This window comes from Scyliorhinus canicula, chromosome 11 (assembly GCF_902713615.1).
Source record: "Scyliorhinus canicula chromosome 11, sScyCan1.1, whole genome shotgun sequence".
Lineage (NCBI taxonomy): Eukaryota > Metazoa > Chordata > Chondrichthyes > Carcharhiniformes > Scyliorhinidae > Scyliorhinus > Scyliorhinus canicula.
In genome coordinates, this window is record NC_052156.1 from 33,503,509 (window position 1) to 33,527,488 (window position 23,980).

At 41.0% G+C, this 23,980-nt stretch overlaps 1 protein-coding gene across 13 annotated transcripts in view; it reads right to left on the minus strand.

Annotated features, from left to right (window-relative positions):
- LOC119973993 (protein tyrosine phosphatase domain-containing protein 1-like) overlaps positions 1-23,980 on the minus strand; it is a 202,304-nt gene that overhangs the window by 134,005 nt on the left and 44,319 nt on the right. For 8 of the 13 annotated variants that reach the window (XR_005462429.1, XM_038812744.1, XM_038812733.1 and 5 more), the window contains one exon: positions 4,381-4,433. The gene's annotated coding sequence lies outside the window, so the exon portion shown is untranslated. Of the gene's footprint in view, positions 1-1,045; positions 1,248-3,919; positions 3,939-4,380; positions 4,434-10,821; positions 10,911-23,980 lie in introns of those variants that run through there. The other 5 variants (XM_038812737.1, XM_038812735.1, XM_038812734.1 and 2 more) reach the window with 3 other exon arrangements.

The following is a 23,980-nucleotide window of genomic DNA, read 5'->3' on the forward strand; positions in this document are numbered from 1 at the left end:
TCATAGAATTTACAGTGTAGCAGGAGACCATTCGGCACATCGAGTCTGCACCGGCCATTGGAAAGAGCAGCCTACTTAAGCCCACGCCTCCACCCTATCCCTGTAACCCAGTAACCCCACCTAACCTTTTTGGACAGCAAGGGCAATTTATCATGGCCTATTTCACCTAACCTGCACATCTTTGGACTGTGGGAGGAAACTGGAGCGCCTGGAGGAAACCCACGCAGACACGGGGAGAACGTGCAGACTCCGCACAGACAGTGATCCAAGCCGGGAATTGAACCGGGACCCTGGAGTTGTGAAACAACTGTGCTAACCACTATGCTACCGTGCTGCTCTATTACAACATAAAACAGTATGAAGCATGAAAACTATTGAGTTTCATCATTGCTGTTCTGATAGACTAAAGCAGAAAAACTGTGAAAGCTGTTTTTATTCAATATTACACTAATGTAAAAAGAATCCCCACTCCCACCATTCTTGATAACCCCTTTCCACAGTGTTGTGTGATCTTATTCCACATCAGTGTTGCAGCTGTTATTTTAGAGAAGACGCTATTTACAACATAGCAAAGTATCGTACATCAAGTACATACTTCAAGATTAATTTTATTATGCATTCTTCTTATGAATCACATTTTCAGTTTTGTGGTCACATTTAAGCACATGTAGCATAAATACCAGCTTTGATTTTGGAGCAGTTTTACACATTGTTACAATACCCTGGACTAGTACACGGTCACTTCCTGCCCCAACTTGACCCAGAGTCACAACACAAGTGGATTAACCAATAATTCTTAGAAAAATACCCAAAGTCTTTGGCCCTTGCCTGCCCAATAATAGTTTTAAGTTTAAACACAATTACTCTTTATTTATAACAAGAACTATAATGGAATATGCAGCAAAACAACTGGTTAACTATTATCTAATTCCCCACTTTAACTTGTTCCCCACACTCTACACAAACACAAGACAGACAAACAGAGAGGGGAAGAAAGGGATAAGGAAAACATGAGAATAAGAGTCTTTGTTTCAAATGCCAGCACCTTACTCCACTTCAGACTTTCTTTCAGTTCGAAGTTTTTACTGTAGATTCATTCAGATCGTTGTAGTTTCAGGAATACAGCATTCACAGACTTTCTAGCGAGAATGAGTGAGTTCTGGTCTTTGCTTGCAGCCTGTAATGGTTTTCCTGGAGATTCATTCATTCAGGTCTCTGCAAATTCAGGAATACAGCCGTCCGACTTTCTGGAGAGGGAGAGAAAAGCAGGTCCTGGTCTTTCTGTGCCAAGGACTCAACTGCTCCCTCAGTTCTCTGAGAACCATTCCCCTGGGATAGGATCCAATCACTATCTGTTGCCGGGTTCTTTCCTGTAACTTCTCCCTCATTCTCTCTGTTGCTTGACTTAAAGGTACATGTCCATTAATCACCCATAGATCAAAAAGAATAACAGCAAAATAAAAGAAAGGGGAAGTAAGAGATAAACAGGAAGGATCCTTACAACATATACTCTACTACCTTCAGTCGACACAATTTCTAATCCTCTCACAAGTAACAGCTTAATTACTATGGTTTGATCATCACCATGTTCTTTAAAAGGTCAATAAAAATATAATTCCTTTCAATATTCCACATGTCACAAGTCCAAGCAACAGCCATCACTTCTTACTTTTCATAGCTACACACACCGGGCGCGATTCTCCGCTCCCATGCCGGGTGGGAGAATCGCGGGAGGGCCGCTCTGGCAACCCCCGCGATTCTCCCACCCCCCCAAAATGGCGTGTCGCATTTTGGGACATGCCACTCAGAGAATCGCGTGCCGCCGTTTTTCACGGTGGCCCGCGATTCTCCGACCCGGCCTGCCGTTCCTGACCGGTTCACGCCGGCGGCAACCACACCTGGTCGCTGCCAGCGTGAACATGGCGCTAATACCTGGTTTGTGGCTTGTGGAGGGCGGAGAGGGGAGTCAGCACCACGATTGTGCTCGGGAGGGGACTGGCCCGCGATCGATGCCCACCAATCATCGGGCCAGCGTCTCAAAGGGACGCACTCTTTCCCCTCTGCTGCCCCGCAAGATCAAGGGTTGGCGCCGGCCAACCTGCGCATGCGTGGCTGACGTCATTAGGCGCGCCGGCCACGTCATTCTCGGCTTGCCGGGCCTTGACGCCAGCGACAAAGCCCAGCCCGGCGGCCGAGATTTATGGCACGGCCCTCCTAGCCCCCCCCCCCCCCCCCCCCCCGTGGAATAGGGGGCCAGGAGCGGCCTCCGACGGCGTCGTGAACCTCTCCGGGTTTCACAATGGCGTCGGGCCTTGCGGAGAATTCCGCCCACCATCTTTATAAGTTTCATTATTACTTGACCTCTAATTAATGCCCACAACAATTCCATTGCTTGTGCATTTAAGGAAGTGGATTTTCTCTGCATAACAAATACTTATTCTTCCTACAACAACTCCCAAGATTTCAATAATGCTGCCATATCGTATTCCTTCCCCTAAGCTTCATTATGTTGAAACTGAAACTGAACATTTTCCACTTCAATTTAGGACCTAAAATTATGTAATTTAACTCCTGCAATATTTCCTTCCTCCTACAATCTTCAAGCTTTGAAAGCCAAAGCTTCCCTTCATTTAATTGCTGCTTACTAATTTATCTCATCATCTTTCATTTTCTTCAAACTTAGTGGCATCCTCCATGTGAGTCTTGGCCCTTACCCCTGGTTGCATCCAATATTATATTTCCCCAGTATAATGTGGCACACTGTATCCACTACTATGTTTGTAATCATGTCATTCCTCCCTCATTTAATTTTCTTTCTGTCAATGTCAATACTGGCCTGCAACACTGTCAGGAAACAAGGTAACAGGAGGTTTTACAAGTACAATGCGCTATGTCAGATACTACAAAACAGTGGGTGAAAATTATTGTTTAAAACTAAAGTGGTATTTAACATTGTGGTAGTGAATTCATAAAACAACTAAACTGCTCCTGAATTAGTAGTTAAACCTGTCCATAATTCAGCAAATATTGGCTATCTTTGGAAGGCCTAGTATAGGATGTGAAAAAAATTAACCCATTTGAGTGCAGTGAAGGAATTTTTCTGAATCTAGAAAGTCAGGGGTGCTTTCACCTCCCCCTGACTGCCAGGCTGGGACACTAAGGATAATGGCCCTTAAAAATCATGGGTGCTCCGCATTCAGGGGGTGGGTGAGGTGACTATGGTGGGTGGGAGCACGCAAGGGGGTAAGCGAGAGGTTATGAGTGAATGACCACCAGAGAGAAGGAAAGATCCCCTGAGGTGAGAGGGAAAGAGTACTCCCCCTGTCGCCGTGCCCGCCCCGTCAATCAGCAAGAGAGTGGGGGGGGATAAACATATCTTCCCAGCCCACCCACCTATAGCTAGATATTCACATTCTGTCTTGGCACTGAGTCTTCTAACAAAAGCCCTGCTACTGTAGCCAACTAAAAGATGATCAATTGATATATCTGGCTCGTAACAGGTTTGAAAAGGACTTGCATAGTAGAAAGAGCTGTCAACCTAAATCTTGAATTGTAACTATTGAAACCATTTAAGGAATTATTATATTTCACTAATAATTTAACTTTACTAGTTTATTGCCCATCAAATGAATAAAAGATTAACTTTAATACTAAAAATGGCAAGCAAGAAAAGATTTAAACAAACAATTGGAAAAAAATGTACTTAAAAGCATTTCCTTAAGTAACCATAATTGTTCCTCATGCAAGACATTACTAGTAGCAGATGAGTGAATTATACAATGCATTACTTTTCTACCATAATAGTACTTATTCGGCCAAGTTCCTTTCCCTTTTACTAGACAGCACGTTCATTTAAAATGCAGGAAGAGCAGGTCAACCACTTACTAATATTAAACAATTTAAGATGACCTAACCCTACCCACAGTACTGCAAGAATTTCCTCTCTGTTCAGGTCTGCAACCTGCTTAAATAGTAAAAACAGTTAACAATCAGGGAGGTCTCAGTCAATCATGTGAGTTTGCATGTCAGAAACTTATTGCACAATTCTCGGTATGGATATGGCATTAAGGAGGGTCAAACAAGCAATTATAATTATGTAAAATTCTGAATTAATGAGGCCTTAGAGGAAAAGCCATTATCAGAAACAGGAAAAATTAAGCCTCTGTTCATGTTCACATACTACACGAATCTTTCCATTTCACTTAAAATCTTGTACATTCATTGCTAAACATTTCACCTTTTAAATATTGGATTTGTGGTTGTAATGAAATGGATTTGTGGCTGTTAATGCCATCAAAATCTGTTTCCCTTAAAACCAGCAAGGTCTTATTCTAAATCAGGAAAATTCCAGCTGTATTAAAAAAGATTAATAATACTCACTATATTGGTGGAATTACTATCCACTGCTCCTAGTGTACACATGATTGATGGGCCTAAAGAGACAAATGAGACATTGCATTACACAGGTTACTGAATAGATATTTACAGACGCAATTGTCAGCGAAGAGAACTATCAATGCTAAGAAAATATATTATGATCTTGAGGTACCTTGCACAGATCCAATGTAGATGTATCAAATCAACTGCACATTGACATTTAAATATATATCTTTGGCACTTAATGTGACTGACCAGGAGCAGCATACTTGACCTTTGTTAAATTTGCAGATTGCTACTTAATTGATCCTATTAAGGATTTTGTCGGTGATGTAAAAATGTTCAGACATTTAAAGGTTTATTAGTTCAGCTAAGGTAACAGCAATTATGAGCTCTAATTCAGATACATTTTTACCATCCTCCATCCATCTCACGTTAATCACTTTTCAGTTGTGATTTTCATTTCCTTCCTGCATTGATCATCATTTAATCTTGCTATTAGTCAATATGACAATGAAAGCTTCAGGAAACTGTGTCTTTAATTTCTAAAATTTTCAAAGCTGACTAGTTCTCCAGTGTACAGTTCAATGACAATTGGGCAATAATGTTCAACTTCTCTGCTAAAACCACAACTAAAATTCAGCATGACACAAGCAAATGCAACTTTATTAAAAACATCACTTGTGAATTACACAATTACAATGCTCAGTAAACTGAAATGTAACAAACATAATTTACACAGGAATTAAAATGTTAAAAAAGTTTGAAAACTATTAAGTCGATTTTCAAGTCGTAAATGTACTTGGTAAAACTGATGCTTAAAAAAGCCATCCAGAACAATTTTAATGATGCCATTTTTTCAGGAATCATTTTTTTAAAAATTGTTGTAGGATACCACCAACACAGCTAATCTATCTCCACTTGTTGACTCTGGATTAGATGGTGTACTTATTACATCTGTTCCCGGATAGAACAGTTTCTAGAAAAGAGGATCAAGCTGCTTATAAACACAACAACACAGCCACAGTGACTTCAACTATTAATGTTTCTCAACAGAGGTGAATCTGACAGGAGCACCTAATTGTTGTTACACTTCTGCAGGGGGAATTGGGAGTCTGAGTGTTAATTTGATGTTTCACACCATTCACACAAGCAATTCAAAAGAAGGATTTGTCACTTTTTTAAAGAAAACCAGAGTAAAATATACATGATCATCTCTAGAATTAACTTTTTAAGGGCATAAATAGGCTCATGATCACACAATGTTCTACAAATTATTTGATTCTTGTCAAAGAAAATTGTGGAAATTGATGCAAAACAGTTCTCATGTGCTCTCACTTACAAGGAACCATCAAACAAAAAAGGGAATATACTGTCTAATTACCAGAAATGGTCTGCAATTAAAAGGAGCCCTCATCACTCCTTCACCTATATTCCAAAACAGGTGATAAGCTTCTGTGCAAATCTAGAACAGAACTGGCACCTTTTCACATGAACCAAGGGGCCTTTAGAGTTTCAGATGGATTGTCTGACAGCCTTCATAGCTATCTCAGTAGATCAGACTGCATGACTTGATTTGTTATGCCAAATTATCAATCAGGTTTTCTTTTTTAAAATAATGTTTAAATCACTTTTGCAGAGACTAAAAAATCTGCACAATAATTAAAAACCTTTAAGTCAAATATGATGACCTAATCACAAAACGGTAAGTAGTATGTTTCAGCTGCATCATTACAGAAAGATAAGTTCTAATGATTGGATACTTTAGCTCAATCATAACTGCTATTCGGCAAGCACTACATATGGTAATAAAAAAGCAGCGCATTAGTTCATATTATTAAACTGGTTCAATTTCAAAAGGGACGCAGGAACTTGAGACACGCAGGATTGTACGTACACATTTTTAATTTGCTGTATAACAAATTCATTTATGCAGGAAAATATAATGAAATGAAATGAGCAAGTAATTATTGGAGGACTATATGTGGAGGAGGGGAAGGAGGGAGAACTATTCAGTATGGTCCTTACCAAATCTTAAGAGAAGCAGGGAAAACTAAGGCAGGATTTGATATGGTGTCCAAAATCATGAAAAGTTTTGGTAGAGTAAATAAAGAGAAACTATTTCCAGAGGCAGACGGGTCAGAAACCAGAGGAGAAATATTTACAGTAAGAGGGTGAAGAACCAGTGGTGGCATGGTGGAAGCAGATTTAATGGTAACCTTTATAAGGGGTTGGATAAATACTTGAAGATGAAAAAGTTGCAGATCTGTGGGGAAAGAGTTGGGCATTGGCACTGATTAGAAAGTTCTTTGAAAAAGGAAGCACAGGAATAATGGGGACAAATAACCTCCTTCTCTGCTGTATCACTGTATTGACTTTCTATCAAGCTACATCCCCCCTAATGTTTGGTTAGTCTGTCATCCGAAAAACACTCTGCCATTCCTATATCCGTCACCTTAAATGGTATTTGGATACTAACAAATGGACTTATACCTGTCATCGGGTCTAATCACTGTTGGAAGCACATTTTGTAATATCACAAGTGCCTCCTTCAAATAGTTAATAAAAGTTGTGAACTCAGAATGTTGTGAGAAGGAGCTGAAATAACTCTCTGGTGAATCTATTCCCAAGCATGGCAAAATGCAGTCATTCATAATTCCGAAGTATACAAGACACCAGTCCGGTATCTCCAACAGAGTGTCCGCATTGCAAATTTGTTTCTGCACTTGGGTGAGTGCAGAACAGGTATTTGGATTTTTGTGCAACAGGTGTACACCCTGCACAATGCAGGACTGTTTTGACATACCTCATCCCATTATTGCCATTTAGTTTATTTTAGCATTATATATATTTTTTTTAACTTCCAGAGTTTCAATTTCTTTGGTTACTTCAATATGCTCTCTTTATTAGGACAGCAAGCATGTTCTTGGTGCACAGTCAAAGCCCAATTAACAGTCTGAATAAATTCAAAAATTTACCGAAATGTCAAAAGAAGTGGACACCAAAATTCAAATTATTTAGGTGGAAATTTTTTACACTTCCTTCCGGCAAATTAAACAACGATGCAAGTACATTTAGGAAAATGCATGTCAAATTCCTTATGATAAAAGACATTCAATGCACTTGTAGAAGAAGCTAATGACACTGAATTCCAGAAGGTAGCTATAGCCGACCAAATTTATAACAGTAGCCCAGAATTCATTAAAAAGCAATTATGAAAGCCCACCTAACTGATTAACAGAAACAAACAGTAGAAAATTATTCATAGTAAACAGAGATGCTGGTGAATAAGGTAATAGAAAATGACTTCACTTCTGGTATTACCTTCCTCCTTAACAGTAAATCAGATTAGCATTCACAATAGTGGAATCAGAGCTGATAATTTAATTCACTCTTACTGAGATGCATAGGTTTAATTCTATACTCGTCACCAACTAACTTATATCTGTAGACCTTTGAAAGGGTTCAATGCATCAATGTTGCGTCATACATTTAGAAGAATATTGATTGCATGATATTTTTCAACATAATCCCAGTAACCTATACAAGATTAATGTAATCTGTTTCAGTTAGGCATATTTCTGTGAAACATTTCGCAAAATTTAATTAGTCTTGCTGATAATGGCTTCATATACATTTGAAATATTTTTTAAAATAAGGGTGAATTCAATATCTCTCTTTTTGGTCAGCCTTCAAACATTCATAGGTTTCACAGTTCAAAATGAATTACTTTAAAACTGTCTATGTTGTGGCAAAGAACTTAAAGGACTCTCTGGTGAATCTATTCTCAAGCATGGAAAAATGCAGTCATTCATAATTCCAAAGTATACAAGACACCAGTCCAGTACAGAGTGTCCGCATTTCAAATTTGTTTTTGCACATGGGTGAGTGTAGAACAGGTATTTGGATTTTTGTGCAACAATGCAAGGACTGTTTTGTCAAACCTCATCCCATTATTGCCATTTAGTTTATGTTCGCTGTATATATTTTTTTATGCTTCAAGAGTTTCAATTTCTTTGGTAACTTCAATATGCTCTCCTTATTAGGACAACAAGCATATTCTTAGTGTACAGGCAAAGCCCAATCAACAGTCTGAATAAATTAGAAAATTTACCTTCATTAAAAACACATCTGCCATTCTTATATCCGTCACCTTAAATGGTCTTTGGATACTAACAAATGAGCTTATACTCATCATCGGGTCTAATCACTGTTGGAAGCACATTTTGTAATATTACAAGTGCCTCCTTCAAATAGTTAATAAAGGTTGTGAACTCAGAACTCAACAAGTGATTATGTCACAGGCAACAATTCTGCATTGATAACTGCCTTGTGAAAATGAAAATGAAATTAAATTCACTTATTGTCACGAGTAGGCTTCAATTAAGTTACTGTGAAAAGCCCCTAGTCGCCACATTCCGGCGCCTGTCCGGGGAGGCTGGTACGGGAATCGAACCGTGCTGCTGGCCTGCTTGGTCTGCTTTAAAAGCCAGCGATTTAGCCGAGTGAGCTAAACCAGCCCCTATTGCTTCCAATTGTCAAATTTGTTTTCAATTCAGCCAGCTAACAGTTAATTTCACAGGTTTGTTATGAATAAGAAAACCCTCTTTATAATGGAATAGAAAAACTTTCATTAAATGATGGTTGCACTTACAATTTGTATGTGTATTCTCTAGTAGTTGGAAATACATTTAATTTCTGGACACACACAGTAAAGCAACATACATACTCTGCCCCTCAATACCCAACACTAAATTTGAGGCTATCAGGGTTCAGTAAATCCAGGCTGTAACTTTAAAACAGTATTTCAAATATTGAAAACTCAAATTTGTTCAGATCATTTAATGGCATAAATAATTTGTTTGGGGAGGCACTGACCATCACCTAATGCAACACCTGTGCTTCAACATACCTGACACCTGCCACCTGAATTGGCAAATTCAGAAAAAAAAGTGAAGAAAATGAAATCATTCCAACACACAAAATAAAACGATTGGGACATAGTCATGGTTGCTTTCTGCCTTCCTGCACTAGTACATTTTTTCAACACAGTATTATTACAATCACACCTAATCCAACTCAATTTTAACATGCAATAATAGTTTTATGGTAAACTTATTAACTCATCCTACATGATTTGCTAAGTGCAGGAGAAAATATTCTTTCTTCAAGGCTTGCTTTCATTTTAGAATGAAAATTGCAATCATGCCTATACTCCTCATAGACATTTTACCCCAACTTGCTTGTGTTAATAGTAATGTATAAATCAAATTGAAATTGGAAAAACCTGTGGTTTTACTTCAGGATCCAGTGAGGTGGTCCAGTGCTCAAAGCTATTCCTGCTTTTTAACCATACTGAAGTACTTAGGACTCTCATAAAGACCTTAATTCATACAAAGTTTTGAAATGGGTCACTCAGTAATTAGCACACATGGCTCTGGCCAAAAAAATAAACTCTCCATTTACTTGTACAGATTGACAGTAAAAGAGCTTGCATCTGTTTAGTGGATAATTATGCCACACCTTTGTAGCCCCAATTCAGTATGGGTTATATTCAATGTGCTTCAAACAATTCACAAGACCTAAAACAACTCTGGTTATTTTCCAAGTGTTGCACTTTAAAATGTAATTAAAAGGGCCAATTCTGCAACTCATTCTGGCACTATCAGCAAAAATACAGAAACCTTTGCTAAAATATTCCAAAACAAACATTTTAGACTGAGTATAGCATCCATTTCTCAATAATTTGGAAATTTTCCTGAGCCATCTTTTAGATTTACAGCTACAATATTGTCAATATAGGTCATGTGGCCAAAACAATTCAAATTACCCAGTTAGTTTGTTGGCAAATTTTGCAAATATAAATTGTTCAACAAGAAGGAAAAATCACAACTCTGAAATATCTATTAAAATGTTCTGGAAAAATCTTTATTGCACTTATTTTTGGTATCAACAGAATATACTTAAAACACTTCTACCCTGTACCAATTTAAAAACCAATCTCCTCAGTTATCACAAAGACCGGATGCAACAAAAATTGAACAAAATATCTTTAAAAGGTTTGTGACTAAAAAATCAGTCACAATATAATAGTTTTTCACTTTACCTTCATTTCAATACGCTAAAAAGAAAAAAGGCCTTTATTATCTCTCATGTTTATGCACAGTATTGATTATCCCACCCCACCTCACACCCTTGCAGCTGTGTACATTGCAGAATCTGTTTCAAGTGAGGTACCTCCATTTTTTAGTTATCCATCCACTGACTGATACTACCTGCCCAACTTCAAACATTAGAGATAGCAATACACTGCTGACAACCATACAACAAAGCTCCATCTTGAATCACCGCCTTCAGGATAGTAAGGAAGACAAGAGAGAGATGGGGAAGAGCCCTTCACAATGTATATTCATTCCTTAGTTCTTAAATTAACATCATAATTACCTTCAATGTTCCTATTCTCAGTTTCTTCTATCCTGGGTGGCAGAGGCTGGGTGAAGAGGGAAAGGAAAGTCTTCTTTGCTTTCCTAACTTTTCCACTCTGTAGTAATTGGTCCTTGTCTACCACAGGGGAAGAAATTAGCTATTTGGTATCTGGTGGGTGGTTAAGTTTATTCTATTTCTAAGTCTTAAAATAGTATATAAACTGGTGGTGAAGTTAATAAATACATTTAAAAGGGAAAATAATTAATTTAATTAAATTAAATAATTATCTCATTAATTAAAACAGATTAAGGATGGCAAGACAGTTCATGTGCCACGGCTGCAGCATTCGAGAGCTCCCGGATTCCATTGAGATTGTCTTGCGGCTGAAGGAGCTTCAGCTCAGAGTCAATGGGCTGCAGACACTGAAATGTATCAGGGAGTGGGAAAGTTATTTGACACTTTTTACCAGGAGGCAGCCACAAACCTTGGATAGGGTCTTCAGATTTGGTCAATGGTAGAAACGTGCGGCTGCTAGTGAGGCAGATAACGGGACCCAGGAGGCAGGAGTGCAAGAGCCTCAGCCTTTGCAATTGTCTGACAGGTTTGGGGTTTTTTTTCAGATTGTTCTGATGTGAGTGGGGATTCCAGGGTGGATGAGATGACTGGACATGGTACTGTGGTATAGAAAGTCATTCAAATGGTGGGAGGGAGCAATAAGGAATGTGGTGGTAGTAGGGGACAGTATAGTGCGGAGAATTAACACTGTTACCTGCAGTAAAGAGTGAGAATCCAAAAGGCTCTGACGCCTGCCCAGTGCCACGGTTCGGGCCATCTGCTCAGCACTGGAGAGGAACATTACAGTGGGAGAGGGAAAATCGAGTCGCCATGGTGCGTGCAGGTACCAATGACATAGTAGAGAAAATGCTGGAAAATCTCAACAAGTCTGGCAGCATCTGTGGGGAGAGAAAAGAGCTAACGTTTCGAGTCCGATGACTCTTTGTCAAAGCTAACAGACAGAGAAAGTGGGAAATATTTATACTGTGGAGTGAGAATGAAAGATGAGTCATAGCCACAGAAACCCAGGGAAACCGGGTGCTAATGGCCACAGAAACCAAGGGGAAAGAGTGCTAATGGCAATCCCCAGAGAGGACAAAAGATGTGAAAGTTCAAACAGCAGGGGAACTAACATCAGAGGATGAACTGTAGATGTGGGGGGAGGGGAAGGGGAAGCAAAGAGGAGAAAGGTGAAGGAAAGGTGGATATGATTGGGTGGGGGGGAAATTAAATGTATATTAAGAAAGAAAGAAATGGTAAAAGACAGTTAAAATGAAATGAAAACAAATGGGTTGAGGTGGAGCTGATCATCTGAAGTTGTTGAATTCGATGTTCAGGCCAGAAGGCTGTTGCGTGCCTAACCACAAGATAAGATGTTGTTCCTCCAGTTTGTGTTGCGCTTCACTAGAACATTGCAGCAGGCCAAGAACAGACATGTAGGCATGGGAACAGGGTCTTTTGTTAAAATGGTAAGCAACAGGAAGGTCAGGTTCCTGAATGCGCACAGACCGAAGATGCTCAGCAAAGCGATCACCCAGTCTGCGTTTGGTCTCTCCGATATAGAGGAGACCACATTGAGAGCAGCAAGTAGCTTTTAACCAATGTCATAGGCATGGCGAGAAAAGCAGTTCAACATAGTCAGTATGAGGAATCGGGCACCAAATTAAGAAGCAGAATCTCAAAGGATCCCTGGATTATTACTTGTACCACGTGCAAATTGGCATAGGATACATAAAATTAGCAAGATGAATGCTTGGCCCGAAGACTGGTGTGGGTGTAGTGGGTTCTGGTTTGTGCGGCACTGGCACCAGTATTGGCAAAAGTGGGATCTACACTGTTGGGCTAGTTTACACTAGAACCATGCTGGGACCAGTGTTCTTGCAAGCCACATAACTAGGGTAGTAGAAAGGGTTTTAAACTGAAAATTGGGGGCCAGAAATCAACTTTATGAGATGGTCGTAGAGTCATAGAGTCATACAGCACAGAAAAGGCCCTTCGGCCCATCGGTCATGAACCGTTAAAAACAACCACCAAACCATTCTAATCCCATTTTCCAGCACTTGGTCCATATCCTTGTATACCCTGGGATCGCAAGTGCACATCTAAATACTTCTTAAATGTTGAGGGTCTCTGTCTCCACCACCCTCTCAGAGTTTGGAACTGCAAACTCACACTAGCCTCTCGGTAAAATGTTTTTCCTCACATCCCGTCTAAACCTCCTGCCCTTTACCTTAAATCTACGTCCCTGGTATTAACTCATCCACCAAAGGGAACAGTTTGTTCCTATCTACTCTATATAAGCCCCTCATGATTTTACGCATCTCAATACTGTCCCCCCTCAGTCTCCTCTGCTCCAAGGTAAACAATCTAAGTCTATCCAATATTTCTTCATAACTAAAACTCTCCAGCCCAGGCAACATCCTGGTAAATCTCCTTTGCACACATTCCCGTGCTATCACATCCCTCCTATAATGTGAACTTTACACAATACTCTAGCTGTAGCCCAACCAACATTTTATACAATTCCAGCATGTCCTCCATGCTCTTAAACTCTATGCCTTGGCTAATAACAGCAAGTATACCATATGCTTTCTTAACCACTGTATCCACCTGCTCTGCTATCTTACGGGACCAGCAAACATGCACACCAAGATTGCTCTGATCCTTGGTGCTTTCCAGAATTCTACCATTTATCATGTCTTCCCTTGACTTGTTTGTCATGCCCAAGTGCATCACCTCACGCTTATCCGAATCGAATTCCATTTGCCATTATTAATCCATCTGACCAGCCCATCTATATCCTCCTGTAATCAAAGGCCATCCTCCTCACTATTTACCACCCCACCAATTTTGTACCATCTGTAAACTTACTGATCAACCCTCCTACATTCTTATCTAAATCATTTATATAAAGCACATCCATCTCCGTTGTGCTAATACTAAGTTCAGGAAGCCAGGATGTAAAAGTGGTTTTGGTAGAGATGAGCAATGTTAAAGGCAAGAAGTCCCTTGTGGGAGTGGTGTACAGGACCTCCAAGAGGAACCATATGGTAGTATTTCTCTTATTCATTCAGGGGATGTGAGCGTTGCTGGCTGGGCCAGCATTTATTGCCCATTCCTGAGGGCATTTAAAAGTCAACCACACTCACATGTAAGGCCATGACAGGTAAGGACGACAAATTCCCTTCCCTAAAGGGCATTAGTGAACCAGGTGGGTTTTTACAACAATCAACAATGGTTTCATGGTCATCTTTAGACTTTTAATTCCAGATTTTCTTTTAAATTAAATTCAAATTTCACCATCTACCATGGCAGGATTTGAACCTGGGTCGCCAGATAATGACTTTGGATCTCTGGATTACTAGTCCAGCGACAATACCACTATGCCACTACCTCCCCTAGGGGCAGTCTATGAAGGAAGAAAAAAAATGGAAGCTTGTCAGAAATGTATGGCGATACTCATGGGGGATTTTAGTCAACATATAGACTGGGGAAAGGCAGATGGGCATTGGTAGCCACCCAAATAAGGAATTTATAGAATATTTTGGACTAATTTCTTAGAATAGCATGTTCTGGAGCCAACCAGAGAGCATGTTATACTGCAGAACAGAATAGGTCTAATTAATGACCTCAGAGTGAAGGCACCCATAGGTAGCAGCGATCATATATGATTAAATATTATATTCAGTTTGAGGGGGAGAAGAGTAATAATAATAATAATAACCATAACTTATTGTCACAAGTAGGCTTCAATGAAGTTACTGTGAAAAGCTCCTAGTCGCCACATTTTGGCACCTGTTCGGGGAGCCTGGTACGGGAATTGAACCCACACTGCTGGACTTGTTCTGTATTGCAAGCCAGTTATTTAGCCCACTGTGCTAAGCCAGCCCCAGGGTCCAAGTAGGTCCAAGACAAGTATTTCAAACGTAAATAAGGGCAATTATGAGGACATGAAAGCAGAGCTAGCTAAAGTGAACTGGCAAATTAAGCTAAGGGATATGCAATTAGAGATGCAGTGACAAACACTGAGGGAGATACTTCAGAATGCACAGAATACATGCATTCCAACAAAAAGGAAAAACTCCAATGGGAGGACGCAACATCTGTGGTTAACTGAAAAAGTTAAAGGTATCGATGGTAGACATGATGTGAAGATTCCGGCGTTGGACTGGGGTGGGCACAGTAACTGTTGAATTCACCTGATGAAGGAGCTGCACTCTGAAAGCTAGTGATTCGAAACAAATCTGTTGGACTTTAACCTGGTGTTGTAAGACTTCTTACTGAAAATGTTAACGGTAGTATCAAACTTAAAGACAAAGCATATAATTGTGCAAGGATGGGTGGCTGGTCAGAAGATTGAGCAGAATATTTTAAGAAAGCAAAGAATGACTAAAAGATTAATAAGGAGTAAAAAATTAATGTACGAGAGAAAGCTAGCTAGAAATAGAGGAAACAATAAGATTTGCTATAGTTAAAAGAAAACAGAGCTAATAAAGTGAGTGTTGGCCCACAAGAAAGTGAGTCTGGGGAATTAATAATGGAAAATAAGGATATAGCAGATGAATAAAACAGGTATTTTGCTTCAGTCTTCACTATAGACAATACAAATAAAATCCCAGAAATAGCTGTAAATAGAAAATGGAAGAGAAAGGAGGAACTGAAAAAAAAATTACAATCACCAGGTAAGTGGTATTGAGTAAATTGTTGGAGCAGAGAGCTGAATTGGGTCCTGATGAATTTATTCCTGGAATCTGTGGCTAATGAGACAGTTGATGCATTGGTTATAATTTTCCAAAATTCTCTAGATTCGGGAAATGTTCCATTCGATTGGAAAATAGCAAATGTAACTCCTTTATTCAAAAGGAGGGAGAGACAGAAAACATGAAATTGCAGGCCAGTTAGCTTAACATTTATCTTCGGAAAATTGTTAGAAATTATTCTTAAATACCTGAGAACAAGACACTTAAATTCAGAGAGGGAAATCATGGCCCGTAGCGTCCTGGCTCCACAGCATCAGATATCCCAAAAAGGTGCTGAGGAATTCCTTTCAGATGTTCCCAGGTAAGTTTACATGGCAATTGTCCAGAAGCGCTAACTGCCCCCGGACAATTGCGCTGCACTGGGAATGATCCACCAAAGTGACTTCAATCGCTAACTTCAAATGGTTCTGCCAGTGTTACGCTAATAGTTGCTCTGAAAACGTTTGACAAAATAAAAGCACTTCTAACTTCAGCGTAACTATTTTAAAGACCCAAACCAGGACCCACATGGGCCACATTCCCAACAGTCCCAAACCCTCAGGGGACTCCCACCACCACCCTCCTCAGTCCTAAGCACTCTCACCCACATGGTATTCCCCAACCCCTGACCCCCACCCCCCCCCCACCCCACCCCCCCCCCCCCCCCCCCCCCCCCACCCCCCTCCCCCACCCTTCAACCAGATCCAATTGTTTAACAAATTTATTTGAGTTCCTTGAAGAAGCAATATGTGGCAAGCAAAATGAAGGGAATTCCTTCTGAACATTTGGGGCAGTCCTAAGCACTTGTAAATATAATGTTCTAAATCTCCAAAATTCCCAAAAGGAACCCGAGGATCAAGATTTTTACAGGGGGGTTGCTAGGAATCACTTGCAAATTTAAAAGTGGTTATTGTAAGGTACCTTGGGATGTTTCACCACATTAAAGACACTATATAAATACAGATTGTTGTCGTTATACTTCAAACCTGCTTTATCCAAAGTTTAATGTCCAGTGGGGTTACTTTTACCTTGCTCATATTGGCAGTACTATTAACGTGGAAAGACTTTTGACGCTGTAAATGGTAAACTGATATTCAAATCGTCTTCATTACCAGTACCTGCTTATTAATAAAGATTGTGTGAAAGCCATCCGAGGGAGACGCAATCTGCTCTGCAAGAAGCGTTGCAAGGAAAATAAATGCATTTCTGCCCCACCCAACCTATCTCCTTCATACAAGATCTTGCATTATTAATGCATATGCATAGCACAAGTTCAAGTTGTAGGAATTCCCACGTTAAGGATAATGATGCACGGGATTCGATACAATTTGGAAAAAGTGGAGATGACAGCTTCAAATTCCTAGGTGTGAACATCACCAAAAATCTATCCTGGTCCACCCACGTCGATGCTACGACCAAGAAAGCACAACAGTGCCTATACCTCCTCAGGAAACTAAGGAAATTTGACATGTCCACATTGACTCTTACCAACTTTTACAGGTGCACCATAGAAAGCATCCTATCTGGCTGCATCACAGCCTGGTATGGCAACTGCTCGGCCCAAGACTGCAAGAAACGTCAGAGAGTGAACACTGCTCAGTCCATCACACGCCTCCCATCCACTGACTCTATCTACATCTCCCGCTGCCTTGGGAAAGCAGGCAGCATAATCAAAGACCCCTTCCACCCGACATACTCACTCTCCCAACTTCTTCCATCGGGCAGGAGATACAAAAGTCTGGGAACATGCATGAACAGATTCAAAAACTGCTTCTTCCCTGCTGATACCAGACTCCTAAATGATCCTCATATAAATGCTCTGTTTAATACTACACTCCTTTATGCGGGTGGCACAGTAGCACAGTGGCGAGCACTGTTGCTTCACAACGCCAGGGTCCCAGGTTCGATTCCCGCCTTGGGTCACTGTCTGAGCAGAGTCTGCACGTTCTCCCTGTGTCTGTGTGGGTTTCCTCCGGGTGCTCCGGTTTCCTCCCAGACGTCCTGAAGAAGAATTGGGCTGGTTTAGCTCACAAGGCTAAATCGCTGGCTTATAAAGCAGACCAAGCAGGCCAGCAGCACGGTTCGATTCCCGTACCAGCCTCCCCGGACAGGCGCCGGAATGTGGCGACTAGGGGCTTTTCACAGTAACTTCATTGAAGCCTACTCGTGACAATAAGCGATTTTCATTTCATTTTCAATTGGACATTCTGAATTCTCCCTCTGTGTACTCAAACAGGCACCGGAATGTGCAACTAGGGGCTTTTCACAGTAACTTCATTGCAGTGTTAATGTAAGCCTACTTGTGACAATAATAAAGATTATTATTCACCCAATGCCAGTGCATGTATTTACATTGTGTAACTTGCGTAGCCCTATAATGTATTTTCTTTTAATTTTCTTTTCATGAACTAAATGATCTGTTTGAACTGCTTGCAGAAAAATATTTTTCACTGTACTTTGGTACACATGACAATAAACAAATCCAATCCAACTTGTAGTGTTGTGTAAAGCTGTACTTAGAGTTGGAGTCATACTTCTACTGGGATCCATACTCCCTGAAGAATTGAAGAATTATCCTGCTTGTTATTAGCGGGTCAGTTTTATGACATAACAATATATTGACTCTTTCTGTGCAGCTTCAGCCCACACAGATGTTTGATAATATGTTTATGTATAAACTATCTTTAAAAATATTTTTATAAATGTATGCTTGGTTCAGCACCTCAACCGGGCAGCACGGTAGCATAGTGGTTAGCATAAATGCTTCATAGCTCCAGGGTCCCAGGTTCGAATCCTGGCTTGGGTCACTGTCTGTGTGGAGTCTGCACGTTCTCCCCGTGTCTGCGTGGGTTTCTTCCGGGTGCTCCGGTTTCCTCCCACAGTCCAAAGGTGTGCAGGTTAGGTGGATTGGCCATGATAAATTGCCCTTAGGGTCCAAATTGCCCTTAGTGTTAGGTGGGGTTTCTGGGTTATGGGGATAGGGTGGAGGTATGGGCTTGGGTAGGGTGCTCTTTCCAAGAGCCAGTGCAGACTCGATGGGCCGAATGGCCTCCTTCCGCACTGTAAATTCTATGAATTCCTATCAACTATATTTTTGTGGCAATTCCCTGAAATATTGATCCATTATGAATGATGTATTAAGGGCTTCATGGACACTACAGCCTATGACTTATACCGTAAACTAATGTAGCAATATAAAAAGCAGCAAACAAATGCATCACTTTAATTGAATTGTATCATAGGCCAGTAACTTCTAAACTCATTTTAAAAGTGTTTTTATCTTTGTAAAACATTGTAAAAGATACTTTTGCATGTTCCCCTTTCAATGAGTAACAATGGGGAGACATAACTTTGAGGACTGGACATGCAGGCCTTCTTGGATGAGATGGAGCACAGGAAGGAGCTGCAGCTAGGAATAGCAAAAGGAAAGAGCTCCCTGCAACCAAGCAAGTCAAATCGACACTTGTAGTTCATGGGAGGCAACTCACATAGTATTTCCCCAACTCCTCCCCACAGGGCAAGCCAGCACATAACATATAGCAGAATTCTCAGAGTGCAGCCCCTTGTTGAAGGAGTTGTCTCATCACGATGACAGTGGAGCAAGGGATGAGAACAAACTTTGGGTCAGAAATTGCTATGAACTCCTATCAAATGATGCTCAACACACTTGAGCAAAATTATAGCTCATAGAATAAAAGAGACAGTAGCAGCATGGATACCGAAATTGGCTGAATGACAGGAAACAGATTGGTGGTTAATGGGTATTTTTGGGCTGGGGGAAGGTTTGTAGTGTAATTCCTCAGGGATCTGTGTTGGGACCCTTGCTCTTCCTGACATATAACCATGGCCTTTGTGTATAGGTCACAGTTTCAACATTTGTGAAGTGTGAGGAGGGTCGTTTGGAATTTCCAAAGGACACAGACAAGTTGGTGGAATGGACAGAGAAGTGGCAGATGAAATTCAATGCAGAGAAAGATGAAGTGATTAATTTTAATAGAAAGCACATGAAGAGACAAAATAAAATAAGGGATACAATTCTAAAGTGGGTGCAGTAACATACGGATCTGCATGCATATATACATTGGTCACTGAAGATGGCAGGATGGGTTGAGAGTACATTTAAAGTTTTATCGTTGGCTTTATGGACTTTATTAATAGAGGCTAAGACTGCAAGAGCAAGGCGGTTTCTTCAAAGGAAGACAGTGGCTTGGTGGTAATGTCACTGGACTGCAATCCAGAGGCTCAGGCTAATGCTCTGGGGACATGGGTTCAAATCCCACCACAGCAGATGGAATTTAAATTCAATTAATAAATCTGGAATATCAAGCTAGCATCATGACAATAACAATCCATCTCGTTCACTAATGCCCATTTTTTAGGGAAGAAGATCTGCCGTCCTTACCTGGTCTGGTCGAGATGTGACACCAGACCCACTGTAACATGGTTGACTCTTAATTGCCCTCTGCAATGGCCTAGCAAGTCACTGAGTTCAAGGACCATTATGGATGGGCACAAAATCTGGCCTTGCAACATCCACATCTCATGAAAGTATAAAAAATATTACAATAAGCAGATGCATGGGAACACCATCTCCTGCAAGTTTCCCTCCAAGCCACACACTATCCTGACGTAGAACTATATCACTGTTCCTTCACTGACACTGGGGGAAAAAACCTGAAATCCCCTTCCTAACAGCCCACATCCTGTGAAAGAATAACAAAAAGTTATAAAGGATAATTGCTTCAACTGGCACCATGCAGGAGAAACAAGACTATTTTGTCATAGAGAAATTGGGTGCAAGTTAAAAATGGAACATCCTCACACGCATCCTAGCCTTAAAAATATTCGACCAACTTCTGTAATTTCTATTTTACAACAGAATATATTATGGTAAATGTTTCAAGACAAATATCAATCCACAGCTTGTTGGAAATTCTGATCAATAAATGATTTAAACGCCCAAATAAAATACATTCCCACATTTTCCCAAAATACATGTGAGCTTACTCATCTTGGAAATCTATAAAATACACTTACAGTAGATCTCTCCCCTGCCATAAAAGTAGGATCCAGGCAATAGACCAGAAGTTCCAGGAGTTGTGGAGTACATGTAAAGCATATCATGGCCACCTTCCCACACAGTCACAAGATTTTCTGACCACCACTAGTATAGCATGGCTATACCAGTTATATATATCTTCTGGTTTTTTTTCAAATAAACAATTAAGCTAGAGCTTCAGTAGACCAACATTCTGAAGTGTCCAGTTCCATAAATACACAGATGCACAATTAACTACATTTGCTGAATACTAGTATCAAAATTTGTATTTCCATAAACTTTTAAAAAATAAATTTAGAGTACCCAATTCACTTGTTTTTCCAATTAAGGGCAATTTAGTGAGTCCAATCCACCTATCTTGCACATCTTTGGATTGTGGGGGCGAAACCCACGCAAACACGGGGAGAATGTGCAAACTCCACACGGACAGTAACCCAGAGCCGGGATCGAAGCTGGGACCTCGGCGCCATGAGACATCAGGGCTAACCCACTGCGCCACCGTGCTGCCCCGTATTTCCTTAAATTGAGCCTGTAATTTGTAGACATAAGAAAATGATGCATTTTTACAGTGCCTTTAATAAATCCAGGATATTCCCAAGCATTTAACAGCCACTGAACACTTTGAAATATGATCACTATTATAATCATAGAGAAAGACAGATTTTCAAAGAGATTTAGAACATTACTTCATATTTGTTTTTATAGAGAACAGAGCATTTTGGAAATAGTTCATCCAGTTCATCACATCAATTTCTAATGGAAGTGGGAAAATATACTGGGCGGAATTTTCCGCTCCCGGGAAAAATCGGGAGGGCCGTCGTGAACTCGGCCGAGTTTCACGACAGCCTCGGAGGCCGCTCCTCGTCCTCTATTCTCCCCTCCCGGTGGGGCTAGGAGCGGCGCTCCGTAACTCTCGGCCACCAGGCGGCGCGCTGAGAGTGACACGACGGCGGCGCCTATGTGACGTCAGCCGCGCATGCGCAGGTTGGCCGGCTCCAACCCGCGCATGTGCGGCTGACGTCACGAAGGCTGACAGCTTAAACCCACGTATGCGCGGTGGCCGTCTTTCCCCTCAGCCGCCCCGCAAGACGTGGCAGCTTGATCTTGCAGGGCGGCGGAGGGGAAATAGTGCGTCCGATTGAGACGCCGGCCCGACGATCGGTGGGCACCAATCGCGGGCCTGTCCCCTCCAGAGCAGTCGTGGTGCTCATTCCCCACCAGGCCCCCTACAAGCCCCAAAACGGGCATCTCGCGGCGATTTCACGATGGCAGTGACCAGGTGTGGTTGCCGCCGTCGTGAAACGGTCGTGAACGGCAGGCCGCTCGGCCTATCCGGGTTGGAGAATCGCAGGTCGCCGTGAAAAACGGCGAGCTGCGATTCTTCCGAGTGGGGGATGGGAGAATCGCGGGGGGCGCCAGGGGGTCGTGAAATTAGTCGGGGGACCCTACGCGATTCTCCCACCCGGTGTGGGGAGCGGAGAATTGCGCCCATTGTATTTTGCATGAACCTTTGTCACAGATGATCCTGCAAAAACCATCATAACACAGGTTATTCTGACAGAACGACATATTGTGAACCAGGCAGGTTTGGGTGCATCAAAATTTAGATAGGATTAATACATTCAGAAAGTACTGCTGAAAACTTATGCTGTGTACCTCAAGTTACTGAAAGAAGTTGAAGATACCAGAGATTCCAGCCATAACTTTTCAATACTGTTTTTACTTTTCAATAACTTTTTAGAATACTGTGAGCAATTTTGGGCCCCACACCTCAGGAAGGACATACTGGCACTGGAGCGGGTCCAGCGGAGATTCACACGGATGATCCCAGGAATGGTAGGCCTAACATACGATGAACCTCTGAGGATCGTGGGATTATATTCATTGGAGTTTAGGAGGTTGAGGAGAGATCTAATAGAAATTTACAAGATAATGAATGGCTTGGATAGGATGGACGTAGGGAAGTTGTTTCCATTAGCAGGGTAGACTAGGACGCGGGGGCACAGCCTTAGAATAAAAGGGAGTCACTTTAGAACAGAGATGAGGAGAAATTTCTTCAGCCAGAGAGTGGTAGGTCTGTGGAATTCATTGCCACAGAGGGCGGTGGAGGCCGGGACGTTGAGTGTCTTTAAGACAGAAATTGATAAATTCTTGATTTCTCGAGGAATTAAGGGCTATGGGGAGAGAGCGGGTAAATGGAGTTGAAATCAACCATGATTGAATGGTGGAGTGGACTCGATGGGCCGAATGGCCTTACTTCCGCTCCTATGTCTTATGGTCTTATGGTCTTAATTCTCATTCAAATGTGTAAATTGTGCCAAGTTTTGTAACATTTTTGCTAACAATAAATTGGGTAACGAAAGACCAATTAACCCATTGTTGGTTGTGAACAAACTCCTGGAATTAATTATTCAAGATGAAATTAATGAGCATTTAGAAATACATTGCTTAATCAAAGGTGGCTAGCACAGGTTTTAAGCAAAGTGCTAGCAGATACTAGAAATCGGAAATAGAACAAAATGCTGAAAATACTTAAAAGGTCTGGCAGCATCTGTGAAGAGAGCAGCAGAGTTAAGGTTTCAGGCTTGTGACTTTTCATATGACCTTATGAAAGGTATGCTGATAAAATGTCAAAAGCTACTGCCAGACCTATTTCCAAAATCTTCTGTTTTATGACCAATTTGTCAAGCTTGTCTAACACAACATGCCTTTAAGAATCTTTTTTTTGACGTGAATGAACAAGTGCAGTAGAAATAAAGTATATGAATTCTAGAACATAGAATAGTACAGCACAGAACAGGCCCTTCGGCCCTCGATGTTGTGCCGAGCTTTGTCCGAAACCGAGATCAAGCTATCCCACTCCCTGTCATTCTCGTGTGCTCCATGTGCCTATCCAATAACCGCTTGAAAGTTCCTAAAAAGTGTTCGACTCCACTATCACAGCAGGCAGTCATTATGGGTAAATGGATGTTATCAGACTAAAAAGGTTTTGTAAGTAGTTTTGCCTGTGGGGTCCGAGGATGGTTCTCAATATGGATAAATTAAAATTATGCATAGAGAAGCAAAATGGGGAGATTTAGCACATAGGCCTGTACTAGAATTCAAACAGACAAAGCCAAGTTATAAAATGGGCAGAAGGTGCAAGTTCAGATGAATATTTGTTACTAAAGTGATAACTAAATATTAAGAAGTCAACGTAACATTAGCACTAACCAAAAACAATATTCTGCTCCCAATTCTGGCATAAAGTACCACCTTGGGGACAACTCCACTTCCTGAATTATTCAATCACTTAATTCATATTTGAAAATATGTATCTTAAGAT